The sequence below is a fragment of the Theobroma cacao genome, chromosome 9 (assembly GCF_053813885.1).
Source record: "Theobroma cacao isolate CCN51 chromosome 9, ASM5381388v1, whole genome shotgun sequence".
Classification (NCBI taxonomy): Eukaryota; Viridiplantae; Streptophyta; class Magnoliopsida; order Malvales; family Malvaceae; genus Theobroma; species Theobroma cacao.
The window spans coordinates 14,750,586-14,766,893 of record NC_142647.1 but is presented as its reverse complement, the minus strand read 5'-3'; the positions used below and the strand labels follow the sequence as shown (position 1 = coordinate 14,766,893).

The window sequence follows — 16,308 nt, the reverse complement described above, 5'->3', positions numbered from 1 at the left end:
AAGGCAAAGATGGGTAGGAGGAGGAAGAATGGGAGTGGGGTTAGCGGCTGGAGAAGAAGAAGAAGAAGAAAAGAAGATAGAAGTGGAGGGTTTTTAACTCTCACCTTTTTAGGCCCAAAGCATCATGCTTCAGGTTTGAGCGCTGCGGAGTTGAGACTTGAGCGCCGTGGCGCTCAGCTATTCTGTTGTTTTGCTCCTTTGGTCAGCACCGTGGCATTCAGTTTGAGGGCCGTGGCATTGAAACATTTTGTGTCAGCTACCTTTTCAACACATTTCAAGGCCATGGCTCTCAATTTGAAGGCCGCGGCTCTAACTCCCTTTTTTTAATTTTTTTGATTTTTTTACCTTTTTTTAAATTTTTTTTAAACTTATTACTTACAAAAGAAGACATAAAAAAAATTAGATTGAAAGAAATAAATTAAAAAGCATGAAATAAAATAAAGATAAGAATAAATAAGGTTAAGGAGCTTGGGTTACCTCCCAATAAGCGCTTCATTTATAGTCTTGGGTTAGACTGATTTGGGCTCTAGGTAGTGTCAAGCAAGTGAATTGAGGACTTCCGACGATTAATTTCACCTCCCTAATAATGCTTCAATCTTTGTCCATTGACTTTAAATTTTCGACCATTTGTCCCTCTAACTTCGATCGCTCCATGTGGGAATACCATATTGACAATGAAAGGACCAGACCACCTTGATTTGAGCTTTCCCGAAAATAATTTCAAGCGAGAATTATAGAGCAACACTGCTTGTCCTAGCTCAAAGCTTCTTTCCAATATCTTTTTATCATGCCATTGCTTTGTTTTCTCTTTGTAGAATTTGGCATTCTCATAAGCTTGAAGGCGAAATTCATCAAGTTCATTTAATTGCAACAACCTTTGCTCACCTGCTGCTTGTAAATCAAAATTTAACCTTTTCACAGCCCAATAAGCATTGTGTTCAAGTTCCACCAGTAAGTGACAAGCTTTGCCAAAGACCAACTTATATGGAGACATACCAATTGGGGTCTTGTAAGCAGTCCTATATGCCCACAGTGCATCATCTAATCTCTTTGACCAATTTTTTCTTGTGGGACATACAGTTTTCTCCAAAATCCTCTTGATTTCGTGATTCGATACTTCCACTTGGCCACTAGTTTGAGGATGATACGCAGTGGCAACCTTGTGTTTAACTCCATATTTTGCCAAAAGTGTATCAAAATACTTGTTGCAAAAGTGACTTCCCTCATCACTAATAGTTGCCCTTGGAGTGCCAAATCGAGTGAAAATATTCTTCTTGATGAAATTCATTACCACCTTCGAATCATTATGAGGAAAGGTTGCCGCTTTAACCCACTTAGAGACATAATCAACAACAAGCAAAATGTATTTATGGTTATATGCAGATATGAACGGACCCATGAAGTCAATACCCCATACATCAAAAATTTCTATCTCCATGATGTTGTTGAGAGGCATCTCATGTTGCCTTGAGATATTTCCCACCCTTTGGCACCTGTCACAATGCAAAACAAAATTGTGAGCATCCTTAAATAATGTAGGCCAATACAAACCTGATTGGAGGACTTTAGCAGCAGTCCTTGTTCCTCAAAAGTGTCCTCCATAATCTGAAGAATGGCAATGGTGAAGCACACTTTGAATCTCTTCTTCCGGGACACATTTTTTAAAGATTTGGTCTTTACGCAACTTGAACAAGTAAGGCTCATCCCAAAAGTAAAATTTAACATCATGTAAAAATTACTTTTTCTGATGAGAATTTGAATCAGGAGGAATAATATTGCTTACCAAATAGTTTACAAAATCAGCTTACCAAGGAAGTGATTTCTTACCAACTTGATGGATTTATTCATTAGGAAAAGTCTCTTTGATTAAGGTTGAATCCTTACCTTGAGCTTCAATCTCCAATTTGGAGAGTGATCTGCAACTTGATTTTTTGTTCCTTTTCTATCACGAATCTCAAGATCAAATTCTTGAAGTAAAAGAATCCACCTTATCAATCTTAGCTTAGCATCCTTTTTGGCAATTAAATATTTGATAGCTGAGTGATCAATGTACATTATCACCTTTTTCCCCACGAGATAGGAGCGAAACTTGTCAAAAGAAAAAACCACAGCCAAAAGCTCCTTTTCTGTTGTGGTATAATTTTTCTGGGCTTCATTCAAAGTCTTGCTAGCATAATAGATGGAATGGAAGATTTTACCTTATTTTGTCCCAAAACAGCTCCCACTGCATAATCACTCGCATCACACTTTAATTCAAAAGGGAGAGTCCAATCAGGACTAATTATGATAGGTGCAGATATTAATCTTTTCTTCAATTCATCAAAAGCAACAAGACATCCATTATCAAACTTAAATGGCACATCTTTTTCCAATAAATTGCAAAGTGGCTTAGAAATTTTTGAAAAGTCTTTAATAAATCTTCTGTACAAACCAGCATGACCAAGAAAACTTTTAATACCTTTAACATTTATTGGAGGTGGTAGTTTCTCGATTACTTCAATTTTTGCTTTATCTACCTCAATGCCATTACTAGAGATTTTGTGCCCAAGAACAATACCTTCTCGCACCATAAAGTGACATTTCTCTTAATTGAGCCCCAAATTTGTTTCTTCACATCTCTTGAGTACCTTAGCAAGATTTAAAAGACAATCATCAAAATTAGTTCCAAAGACAGAAAAATCATCCATAAATACCTCCAAACATTTCTCCACCATGTTTGTGAATATGGCCATCATACATCTCTGAAAGGTGGCAAATGCATTACATAATCCAAATGGCATTCTTCTAAAAGTAAAAGTGTCATAAAGACATGTAAATGTAGTCTTTTCTTGATCTTCAAGAGCAATAACAATTTGGTTATAACCAAAATATCCATCTAGAAAGCATTAATATTCCTTACTAGCCAAGTGATCCAACATTTGATCAATGAATGGAAGAGGGAAGTGATCTTTCCTTGTAGCTTTGTTGAGCTTGCGGTAGTCCATGCACACTTTCCATCCAGTCATAGTTCTTGTTGGAATAAGCTCATTATTGTCATTGGCAACAATAGTCATTCCTTATTTCTTAGGAACACATTAAACTGGACTTACCTATGAGCTATCAGAGCTAGGATAAATTATTCCGACATCCAACCACTTGATGATTTCCTTTTTGACTACTTCGTTCATGATGGGATTCAATCTTCTTTGTTGTTCAATTGTGGCTTTGTGATTTTCCTCAAGGAGAATTTTGTGCATGCAAACAGAAGGGCTAATTTCCTTAATATCAGCTATGGTCCACCCTATTGCTTTTTTAAATTCTCTAAGTGTCCTCAATAACTTCTCCTCTTGCATGTTAGTAAAAACAGTAGAAATAATAACTAGAAGAGTAGAAGATTTTCCAAGAAAAGCATACCTCAAGTGTGTAGGCAGAGGTTTAAGTTCCAAAGTAGGTGGCTCCTCAATGGAAGGCTTAAAAGATGGCATCAAAGAAGCTGAAATATCTAAAGACTCAAATTGATGATTAGTTCTAAATTTGGAGTGAGCATTCAACAAATTTGAATATTCAATAAATTCATCATCATCCTTATCAAAGTTAGCAACTAAACATGCTTCAAGAGGATCATTGGGATTTTCTTCTAAGAAAACATCATGTGTAAAGTTATTTACCATACTCACAGAAAACCAGTCTTTAGATGTCACAGGTAATTTTAAAGCTTTGAAAATATTAAATGTTACCTGTTGGTCTTGAACTTTTAAAGTGAAGTCACCTTTGTCAACATCAATTAAAGCCCTAACAGTTGCTAAGAATGGCCTCCCAAGGATGATTGGAATTTGCTTATCTTCTTCCATGTCAAGAATTATAAAATCAACTGAAAAAATAAATTTATCTACCTTGACAAGAACATCTTCAATAATTCCCCTTGGGTACACATAAGAACAATCAACCAATTGCAAAGTAACAGAAGTGGGTTTGCATTCCCCCAAACCAAATTTCTCAAAAATTGACCAAGGCATTAAATTGATACTTGCACCTAAATCACTCAAAGCTTTTGCAAAAAATAAATTACCAATTGTGCAAAGGATTGTGAAGCTACCTGGATCTTTGAGTTTTGGTGGCAGTTTGTTTTGGAGAATTGCACTACATTTTTTTGTAAGAGAGACAATTTCAAACTCACCTAGCTTTCTCTTTTTGGGGAGGATGTCCTTCAAGAATTTGACATAACTGGGCATTTGTTCCAAAGCTTCAGCAAAAGGAATATTTATGTGTAATTTCTTGAAGACACTGAGGAACTTCTGAAATTGCTTTTCAAGCTTTTGCTTTTGGAGCCTTTGGGGAAAAGGTGGTGGAGGATGGATGACTTAAGAAGCTCCTTGATTTTTAGCCTTGACATCTTCTTTCTGTTTGACTTCACTCTCTTTCTCACGCATTCCTTCATTATCAACATGTTCATTTTCAAGTTCAATTGCTTTTTCATTCACCTCTTCAATCTCTTTTCCACTCCTTAAAGTGATTGCTTGGCATTGTTCCTTACCTTTAGGATTGATTTGTGTGTCACTAGGTAGGGAATCTTGAGGTTTATTGTTGATGGAATTTGCAAGCTGTCCCATTTAGGTTTCAAGATTTCTCAAGGATGCTCCAAAGCTTTGAATTATAGCATCATTCTTTGATATATATTGCAAGAGAAGTTCTTCCACTTAGGACTTCTTTTTAGGAACTGGTGGTCTAACTTGTTGTTGAAAACCAGGAGGCATGTTGGGTTTTGGATTGGAAGGCCTTGCATTGTTATTCCATGAAAAATTGGGATGGTTTCTCCAACCAGGATTATAAGTATTGGAATATGGGTTGTTCTGCTGTCTATTGAAGTTCCCCACAAAATGGACTGATTCAAAATTATATGGAGATTGATCATTTGAATGGCCATCCCCATACATCTCACAAACTATAAATCAATTTAGAACTACATGAACTCCCAATGTGTCAAATTTCTTGGACAGTGCAACCACTTGAGCAGCTAGGTTGCCAATTGCATCAATCTCATAGGCTCCAACAACTTTTCTTGAACTCGACCTTTCTGAAGGCCATTGATAATTATTTGAAGCCATCTCTTCTAACAAATTATAAGCATCTACAACATTCTTACTCATCAATGCCCCTCCAGTAGCAGCATCAATTGTGGTTTTAATTAACCCAACCAGCCCATTGTAGAATGTTTGAACTTGCAACCAATCAGAAATCCCATGATGTGGACATCTTCTCAATAGTTTTTTAAACCTCTCCCAAGCTTCACACAAGGACTCACCATCAAATTGTGTGAATGAGGTGATATCATTCCTCATCTTTGCAGTCTTTACAAGCAGGAAGAACTTTGCGAGAAACTTTTAAGCCAAGTCCTCCCATGTACTGATAGACCAATTGGGCAGTGAATTAAGCTAGCTTTTTGCTTTATCCTTTAGAGAAAAACAAAAATAGTCTCAATCTAATAGCATCATCAGTTACTCCATTGTAGTTAAAGGTATCGCAAATCTCCAGGAAATTGATCAAATGAGAATTAGGATCATCACTGGGTAACCCACCAAATTGGACTGAAGACTGAATCATTTGAATGTAAGCTGGTTTAATTTCCAAATTATTTGCATTGATGGAGGGTCTCCTAATGCTTTAGTGCAAACCTTGCGAAAGAGGAATAACATAATCTTGCAGTGCTCTATTTGCTTCAAGAACTAAATTAATGGCATTATTGCCATTGTTATTGTTATCCTTAACCATTGTCTGATTTAAAGCTGCAACTTGCAAATTCTCACTTTGACGTCTTTTGAAAGTTCTTTCTATCTGAGGATCAAAGGAACAAGATTCAAGTTGTCTCTTTTTTGCATACAATGACCAAAGATATCTACAAGTAAACAAAATCTAAAATTAAAACAAGAAAAATAAAATTTGAAGTAAGACCAAATTGCTTGGTATTAGTGTTAGAAAAAATTTTTAGAAATAATTCCCGACGACGGTGCCAAAAACTTGTTAGTTAAAATTCTCCTACGCAAGTATATATATCGAATAGATAGTATATAAGCAAGCAGAGTATCGATCCCACAGAGAATTGATCTAAAATTTTACAAAGTACTAAAATTATAACAAGTTAATCTTATCCAAACAATCAAATTCGAATAACTAAATTAATTAACTAAAACTAATTAACCAAAATTTATACTAAAAAGAAAAATCAAAGCAACAATATAATTGGGTAAAAATCAAATCAAACAAGTCTAAGATTACAATATCCCTCACACTTTATCTAAATCTTACCTCTCTTCCTTAACTTATTTCAATGGGTTGAATTGTTAACCTAGAGTCCTAAATTATTTATAAGGGTCCCCGGAGTCATCTTATAAAAATATTTATTTTAACCAAAACACTATATCCCTATGTGAATTGAAATTAAAACAGACTCATTAAGTTCAGGCTCAAATCTGGCTACATATGGCCTATAGGTATATCCCTATCCTATATGCAAATCAATTAATATGATCATATGCTATCCCAATTTTAATTTACACTAAACTCCCTTTTCCAAGTTTGTTTAGGTTCCTAGATCAATTTAATTGGTGATCAGGCAATTAAAAGCATGAAGAACAAATTGAAATAAACAATTCAAATCCCATTAAAGATAAGTAAGAAAGAGATTAAAAATTTAGACTATAAGTGAGTTCAATTGCAATCCTAGAAAAGAAAATTAGCTACTCATGATTGGAAAAACAAATAACATTCTAATAAATTCAACCGTTGAAAGTAACAAGAAAAATAAGAGCCAAGGAAGAAAACAAAACAATAATTACCATCTTGATCTCCAAGTTTCAGCCTCAACTTCTAATTTCTTGAATCTCTCAAAAGTTATCTACCAAAAGTTCTTTAAACTATCCTATTTATACTAATAAACTTAACCTAAACTTCCTTCAGTTGACCTAGGGTTTAATTGGGCTTAAAAGTGTAATGAGAGGCCCAAAAATCAATTATTAGTCTTTACAAATTTCCATTCCCAGCATAGTACATCTAGCCATTTTCTGACGCGATTTTCTCTATCTTTGAGGTAGAAATGGGTAAAATGACCTGCATAAAAGTTGTATCTCTGTCTCTTGGCTTTCCAATGGTTCACAAATTACATCATTTGGAGTTCTGTAGAGCGAGTTATGGCCAAACAACTGAAGCATATGCAACCAAATTTTTTCGGGTCTTTCAACATCTCACTTTCCAAAATTAAACCCAATTTCTTTTAGTTTCTACAAAAAATATAAAACTAATAAATAATAACCAAATTAAAAAGAATAACATAAAATTAAAATAACTCACTTAAAAATAAACTAATTATAAAAACAACTAAAAATAAATAAATTATAATAAAAAATTTAGGATTTAGCTAATATTTAATAACAAAATTAGAGTTAAATAATTCTATAAAATAGAATTATCAACAAGTAGTTGCTTTAACTAAGAGATTCAATAGTCTTCGAGTTCATTCTATTCAGAGCCCTTTTGTAACAATGGAACTATATGGGGAAGGGCATGCTAGTTATCTTTGTCCTGTCAATGTTGGAAGTTACAATAAATAGTAGAATAATCCTTATTCTAACAATTTTAATCCTAGATGGAGGAATCACCCTAATTTTTATGGAGCAACACTCAATGAGCTTTATCTTTAGCAAATCCAATTTTTCCTCTTGGATTTCCACCATAAGCTAGTGCTCTTGTGCTTGAGAAAAAGCCGTCTATGGAAGATATGTTCATGCAATACATGGCAAAGAATAATGCCATCACTTAAAGTCAAGCGACATCACTTTGAAATCTTGAAACACAAATAGGTTAGCTTGCAAATGCCATCAACAATTGACCTCAAGGAACTTTACTGAGTGACAATGAACCTAATCCCAAAAGTGAAGGAACTGAGCAATGCAATGCAATTAATTTAAGCAGTGGTAAGTAGCTTGATGAGGTGAAAGGCAAAAACATGGTCGATGGTGGAGATGGAGTTAATCAAGTGAAGGCTTATAGCAAGCAAGTTCAACTTGATGGAGTTAAGCAAGGGGAGGAAGTACCTACACCACCACAAGTCAAGCTATATGTGCCTCCCATTCCTTTTCCTATAGCATTGAATTTAAATAAAGTGCAAGCAATTGCAGAAGTTTTTGAAACTGTTTAAAGAACTTTACAATAAGATTCTTTTTATAGATGTTTTGGCACAAAGACCTACTTGTGCAAATTTCTTTAAAATATCATGTCCAAAAAGAGGAAATTGAAAGATTTTAAGATAGATGCATTTACAGAGGAAAGTAGTGCGATAATCTAAAATAAGCTTCCATCAAAGCTCAAGGATCCAAGGAGTTTCTCTATCCCTTGTACTATTGATACTGTTGAATTTTCTAAAGCTTTGTGTGATTTAAGTGTTAGTGTTTCACTTATGCCATTGTTTATCCCCAGGAAACTTGGATTTAAGGAAATAAAACCTACTATAGTTTCTTTGTAGTTAGCAAACAGAATGGAAGAAGATGTTAAAATTCTTTTTATTTTGGGAAAAACATTCTTGGCTACAGTAGGAGCAATCATAGATGTGAAGAATGACAAGCTAACCTTAAAGTTGGAGAGGAGGGAGTTGACTTAAATGTGTTTAATAGAACTAAGTATCCTTATCTACAGAACGTTGCTATGGATTCGATTTAGTTGATGAGTTAGAAAAAAATTAGCCTATTTCTCCACCTTAACTGAACAAGCACCAACTTTTGAGTTAAAGCCACCACCACCACCACCACCACATATTGGAATTTAGTAGTGGCATGATAAGCATATTAATAAAAGAGATTTTGAGGTGGTACAAAAAGTGTTACTTTCTAATTCACATCTCAAGCTTTTTTCATGGAAACACAAATCAAGATGATCCAGTCGCTTTAGTATGGTTAAGGTCTATCCTCAACAATGAAGAGTCAACCATAGTCAAGCTATTGACTATAAAGAAGCTATTATTGGGAGGCAACCCAAGCTTTTTGAAACTTTTTTTCTTTAAAATTACTTTTATTTCTTATGGTGATTTTTTTGGCTTTATCAAATCCTCCCACTAGCTTTGGTGATAACGCTAAAGCTGAGGAGGAAAATTATATCTCTCCCTGCATTTCTACCAATGACAAAGGAGTTTTCTTTTACTTCTTCTTTTTTTATTTTCACATTAAGGAGTTTAAGGAGGGTATTATCTTTTCATTTTATTTATGTTTTATGCTTATTTTATTTATTTCCATGATTGTTTTAGTTAGTTTGTTTGATGTTTAGTTTTTTTAAAGTCTATTTGGTCCATAACTTGAGTTGTTTTATGTCGATGTTTTGATGATTCGTCCCAATTCAATGATGAGAATTTAGTTATTTAGTTATTTTGACTTTTGTAAAACTGAGGATGTTGTGTGAGTTTATGATGAATTATTGTGTTAGTATCATTGTTAGGATGTGATTTGTATAAATTGAGCACTTTATCTTTTTTTTTTTATAATTGTTGTGCATATTTAAAGAGTTTATGTTGATGAAAATTTTCTGTAATGTCATGAATTCTAGAATTTGTTTGATTTTCTCTCGAGACGAAATCTTAGACAATACTTAGTTAAGGAGATGAATTAGGTCATTTTTAGACCGTTTGAGCCTACCTTGATTTATTTTTATCCCTAGTATACCCCATTGAACCTAATTTTACCTTTTCTTTGTCAAACATAAATTTAGCCTAGCCTATAATTAATTTCCAATTTTGCCTCCTTCACTCATAAGTATGTAGATCATTTTAGGAAATGTATTGAGCTAAATGATGAATAAGGTAGAAAGGGTGAAGTTGTTGAAAAATTCAACCACACTTAGTGTTCACCCCATTATCTACATTAAAAGGATATATGTTTGGGGGTGTAGAATTATGATGAAGGAAAAAGAAAAGACAAAGAAAATAAAAAAATAAAAAGAAAAAAGTGTAGGCAAAAAAAAGTTGAAGTCAGGAGGAGGGGGTTATTGTTGGGAACAACATGATTTGATGAAATGTAATGGAATGAAACAAAAAAAATTGTAAATGAAAAACGAAAACACGTCGCACCTACCATGGATCTCCTTGGTGGTTTTAATACAAACAAAATCAGAAGAAAGAAATAATCAGAAAAAATAAGATTAGCTTTACTAAGTGATGTGGTTATCGTGATGGTACTTCTTCCTTGTCCAACCCATGAACACCACAAAGGGAGCGAAAAACCCAAGCCACTTAAATGCTTGGCCTTCAACGGTTGCATACATAGTTACACTTGAACCTTCGCAAGGAGGGAGCTTTCTCAACTATGCCTTTGTGCTAGCAAGGTGGACAACAACTTATCTTCTTCACACAATCAAACTCCTCCTAGCTGAATCACAAAGTTAGAAAACTTTTTTTCCAAGTCACTCAAAAAAGTATGTGGTTAGGCTTTTCTTGTTAGTTTTCTAACAACTCAAAAACCAAACTTGTGTGTTTCACTTGTGTTATGAGTAGTTGAAAAGTGATATTAATATTTAGGTTAATTAACTTTTTGAATTGCAAATAAGGCCTCAATATTATAACCCTTCATAATTGTCATGACGTGCGGGTCCGGGAACCTGTCCGCCAAACGTCGGGCGAAAATTAAAATCTGTTAGGAGTCGCCACCAATCTTTTTTATCTAAGTGTGATTGGTCACCTATTAACCCGATTCTTAATCGACGAAGTCCTAAATTAATTTTAGGTCCGCCGAAAGAACGAGAACTGGTCCACATTTTTTAGAGATGGGTTCGGGAGTGCGGTTACGCACGGAGAAGGGTTAGCACCTCCGTGACGCCCGTTCTACGAACGGTACCATTTAATCTTAAGTTATCTTAATATAGCCTTTTCTAAGTTTAATCCCTATTTTATTAATTAAATTTTTATTGAATTGCCAGACTGAGTTTTTCACTTGGTTTTACGTATGCATATGATGCAAGCGTAGAATGATGTCGTGACTTGTTTATTTTAAATGATGGAGTCGGTAATCTTTTATTGGAAAATTATTCAAAGACCATCCCAAAGCTTTGGTGAAGTCTCGAAATTTTCCTCACCTAGAGATATCCCCGGAGGAACTCGTCTCTACAAGCTCCTCGGGGAAATCCCATCCTCGGGATTCCCGCGCCATTTGCAAAATAAGAGTGGCATGCAATGACAGTATAAAGTGATGGTATCTACATGCGCGCGTTTATTGATTGTTTTAAAAAAAATTGATTGTTTATTATTTATTATTTATATATACTTTATTTTTTTGGTTTTCTATTCAAATCCATATTTGTTGTTGGTCAATTTTTTTACTTGATTACAAAGCTTATCTAATAAATAAATAATTAATTTTTAAACGATTGGATTAACTTTATTTAGTAATATTTATTTAAATTAATTCGAATGTAACAAAATTTTCCTACATATATTATTTTTTAACAATGACTATTTGACTTAACGGGTATTGGAGTTTAGACTTCGGACTTATCCCGACGCTTCGGTGAAAATTCGTCTCGAACTTTGCACCCAAAAAAATTCACTTAAAAAAAAAAAACAACTCTTTGCCTTTCTTAAGTGAAATTTTTCCAATAATCATTTTATTTTTTCATTCATTTTATATATATATATATATTTTTATATTCGTATCATGTATTTTTGTATGTATATTATATTTACAACTATCTAAATATATTTATAATATAACTATTTCTTTCTCTTTTTTTTATTTTATTCTTCGCATTTACTTACTCTTGTTATCGTTATTATTATTATTTAATTATTTATTTGATTTCTTAAATATATTTTTTCTTATTTATTATTTTATAAATACATTTATAATTTTTGTAAAAACTATATTGAATGTTAATAAAATTAATACTAATAATATAATAACTCAAATAACAAAAAATGCAAAACTTACCTAATTTTGAGTCCGACGAAACCTAGATGAATTCAAGAGCCCACAACTTTTTTCTTGTCTTGTTTCTTGGTCAACTTGCTTTGTCTTCTTTTTTATTTTCCTTTTCTTTCTTTTTTTCCTTTCTTTCCTTTCTTTCTCTTTTTTCTTTTTCTCTTTCTTTTCTTTTCCCTCCCCGCGGGTTCCCCTTCTCTTTTTTATTTTTCTTCTTCCTTCCTTTCTTTCTCCTTCTCCTTCTTCTCCCCGTTGGCTTCTTTTTTCTTTCTTTCTCCTTCTCTTTCTCTCCTTTCTCCCCGCGGGTCCCCCTTCTCTTTTTTCTTCTTCTTCTTTCTTCCTTTCTTTCTCCTTCTCCTTCTTCTCCCCGTTGGCTTCTTCTTTCTTTCTTTCTCCTTTGCCGACCTCTCACCTCTCTCTCTCTTCTTCTTCTTTTTTTTTCTTTTCCTTGCTTTTTTTTGTTTCCCCCCCCCCCCCCTTTGTGTCTATGTTCTAAGTGGTTTTTAAGGAGCCGGGTTGTCCAAAAATTTGGACAACCCGGTGATGGGGTTCTGGCACCCCCTGGAGTTGGTGGCCAGAACCCCCATCACGCGTAGTGGGTGGGGGAAGGGATGGCTGGGCGTACGCCTAGCCATCCGCTTTATTTATTTATTTATTTATTTTATATATTTTATTTGGTTTTATTATAATTTAAATTTTTTGTTTTAGGTGTCTACAATAATATTAGTCCAACATTTAATTAAACCTTTTTAATTGAGTCATTGTAAATTAAAATTAAATTAAATTTACTTTATTTGTTTGCAATTAAGGCTTAACTATTATAACTAATTATAATACTGGCCTTATGCTTAATTAAACTATTTTAATTAAGTCCTCAAAAGTTAAACACCTAGTGTATGATTTAAGTCCAACTTAAATCATGACACTTCTAATTTAATTCATCATGCAACTTATTGTTTATGACCATTAGGTTCCTAACATGTTGACAATGGAATTAAATTATAATTTTTATTAAATTAATTAATTCAATTCCATAGACTAAGATTGGCATCTAGCAATGCATCATGGCCACCTAATAGTTAGAAGAGTCAAAGGGTTCTTTGACACTGTACGGTCTATCAGAGTAATTCATTCTCTCATCATATATCTTGAAAATGATAAGAACATGGTGCAGTGTCTACTTTTATTGATCTTCATATTCATTCTTGAAGTTAGATCATTAGCTTTATAGAAACTTATGAAACTCTTTTTCATAATCTCCAAGTCACCTTACTTAAAGACTTCAGCAAGCTAATATCAACCAAAAACTGTTAGGCTATGTCCCTTAAATCACTTGGGGTGATGATTCCTTTATCAACCATTCATTGCCTTCACATGCTTCATGCTACAACCAACCATATCCTATTTTGGCATCCTTGGTAGGACTCGTAAGGATATTATCAAATATATAGCACTCTAACTATCAGACAATCGAGTGTCTTAAGTTTAAGGAGTATTTACATGACTAACACATGAGAAATATTTGTATAGATACTAGAGTGAGAGACCAAATGCATTTCTCATTTCGGGTCATGTTCAGTGAACTTGTTCATGGAACAAGCACCTACATTCTAGTTTCAAGTATCTATATACTTCAACCTATGAGATAGGTTGCTTACTTTCCAAGTAAGGAACATAGAATACATTAATCTCTAAGAATCATTAAGTCCAGTCTCAATGATACATCGACTAGGAATATTTAAAGATTATGCTTTAATGCATAGGGATCTCATAATTGTAACCCATTACAATTCCCTTGCAAGGCATATTAATCTCATGGACTTTATCCAATAGACTTATAACCTTTATAATTGATGTCTTATTGATGAATGAAAACCTATAATCATTCAATGTGAATGACATGATTGGATGATTGGAACTAAGCCTTGATCAATCTAAATTGGCTATAAGGCTCATTCCAACATTCTCCCATTAGCACAAAGCCAATTGCTACCTCATCGTATGTGGATCCAATCCATCTAGCAATCGTGTCTCTAAAAAGACTAACTTATGACTTTAAATATGGTTAATTGTTTTTATTTATCTAATTGATGTCCAAACATATATCATATTTTTTAATAAGACCCAAGTTCTATTAGTATGGCTTCATTATTACATTAATAATGTTCAGAACCTTTTATTAGTTCCATGAGCTAATGATTTAAATATATTCCTATATGAGCCTTTTTTAATAGGATTTATATGACTTTATTTATATATGCATATAGTCCCTTTTGCTCATTGGAACCATTTCAATTGGACTATGTTGTATGCATTATATGCTTATGTCACTTCGTGTTATGCCTTTCACTCCTTAAAATTTTGTAGTTTCTTTGTATACACATTGTATCCTATGCAATTGTATCATCAAAGACTCGAATTCACTCCTATTAACCTCCTTACATGTATGAGATAAATACACAAGCACATTTCAATAAATCCAACCCTTTCTTTTTTAATGTGTACAACTTTAACGATAACTTATATTTAGTAGATTCATCCAATATGAACAATACATCCTCAATGTATCCTACTAAATCCTTGGAGTTCTCATACATTTTATTATGCATCTTTATGCATGATATGTTAACATGCCATATCGGTATCATGAGGTATAGAATGACAAGTGATATTTTGATTAAGTCAATCATTAGTCATAAGAGCTTATTCAACTCAAGGGCTTATTTAGTTAAAAAAAAAAAGTTCAACGACTTATTTGGCTCAAAATAAAAGTATATAGATTGATTGAACGCAATAATAAAATAAAAATTTATTTGAATTTTCTTGAATAATTTGGGGATATTTTTAAATATTATTATGTCATTTTTTTTTCAAAAATAGTTAACACACCTAAAAGAATGATATGGAATTAGGTAGAAATCAACACATAATCTACAAAAAAAAAATAGTATTGGTGATAAATTTTTATTTTATATATGAAAACTAAATAGACTCCTATATACTATTATGAAAATGTAAAACCCATGTTCACTAAATCCGTTGGATTTGGTGATGCCAATTTGGTTGAAATCCTGACAATTAGAGAAGCTTTATTATTTTTATAACACCATATTGGAGCATAACTCTCAAACTTCACAGCGAAGGTGACTCATCGAATGTGTATTGTGGACCACTAGTCCTCAAGGTGTCCATAGAGGTTATAGAAATAGTTGTTACATTTAGAGAGACTTAAAAGTGAAGAGGACACACATATTTAGGGAGACCAATATGAATGCTGATCAACTCACAAAGACTTTGTGCTAATTGAGATACAAAATTATTACATACTTTAAATCCATTTCAGACCTTAGTTAATACACACTTATAGTTTAAAGCAGGCATGGACAAGTGGATGCTAAATGTGATTGGCAATAGTGTGACATTGTGTCATGACCCAAACTCAAGGGCCATGACTGGCACAAGTGTATCGATGAGAGTTACCCTCTTAACCCATGCAAGCCTCAAAACAGCAAAGCAAAACAGATACTCAAAATTACCTCATGGGACTCATCACCATGGAAACGTATCTCAAACATGTATGAACACATTAAGTCACATAAGATTAAATCATGTTAGTTTGCATGCTCATGTGCTCAAAATGGGGAAGCAATACATAGCAAAATATCATTTATAAGCCATATTGTGACATTTACATAGTATGGCCATTACATGGCGAATTCCATATACATGTCATTTGTATGAGGCGTAAACATATTCATATTCATAATAGTCAAACAAAAATGACCAAACCAAATAGGACCAGTAAAGTATGACTTGAAACAAAAGGGTTGATGCCTACTGGATGCCATAAAGTCACCTACCAAAGACTGACCAAAATGTTGGCTCTTCCTAAAGGACAACGAGCCAAGAAACTATTGATTTGCAAAACAAATGCATCTTACATGTGTGAGTAATAAATAACTTCGTGAGTAGATACAGGGAGGGGGAACAAGCTAAATGGGAGAGTGTTTGTCAAAGATACTTTTAAAACAATAATGCAAGTAATCCATGTCAAGAAATAACAAAGTTGCCTTTCAACCATATCAAACCTTCAAAGGTTTGGGAACCTTAATCTCAAGTGAAATCAAACATCCCAAGGTGTGAGTTATGTGCCAAGTATGATCACATACTAAACAAAACTTCAATACCATCATCTCGACGGATATAAACTCATTAAGAATGAATTTATAAAGTTTTATTGAAAATCGATTCTTAAGCCTTTGAAATAAAATCATAATTTGTAAAATGTTCAAGCATTCTCCAGAAAATGATTAATAAATATTGGGCCTTAAAGCTTTCATAAAAGATGTTGGGGAAAATGAGGTTTTGGTTCCAAAGGAAG

The 16,308-nt window shown here is 33.4% G+C and overlaps 1 non-coding gene and 1 pseudogene across 1 annotated transcript; one reads left to right on the top strand and one right to left on the bottom strand.

Annotated features, from left to right (window-relative positions):
• Nucleotides 1-580: 580 nt before the first annotated feature.
• On the bottom strand, nucleotides 581-5,748 carry LOC148760769 (uncharacterized; annotated as a pseudogene).
• LOC148760770 (small nucleolar RNA R71) lies at nucleotides 5,215-5,321 on the top strand. The gene has a single exon (XR_016028737.1). It is a non-coding gene; the product is annotated as a small nucleolar RNA R71 (small nucleolar RNA).
• Nucleotides 5,749-16,308: the final 10,560 nt, after the last annotated feature.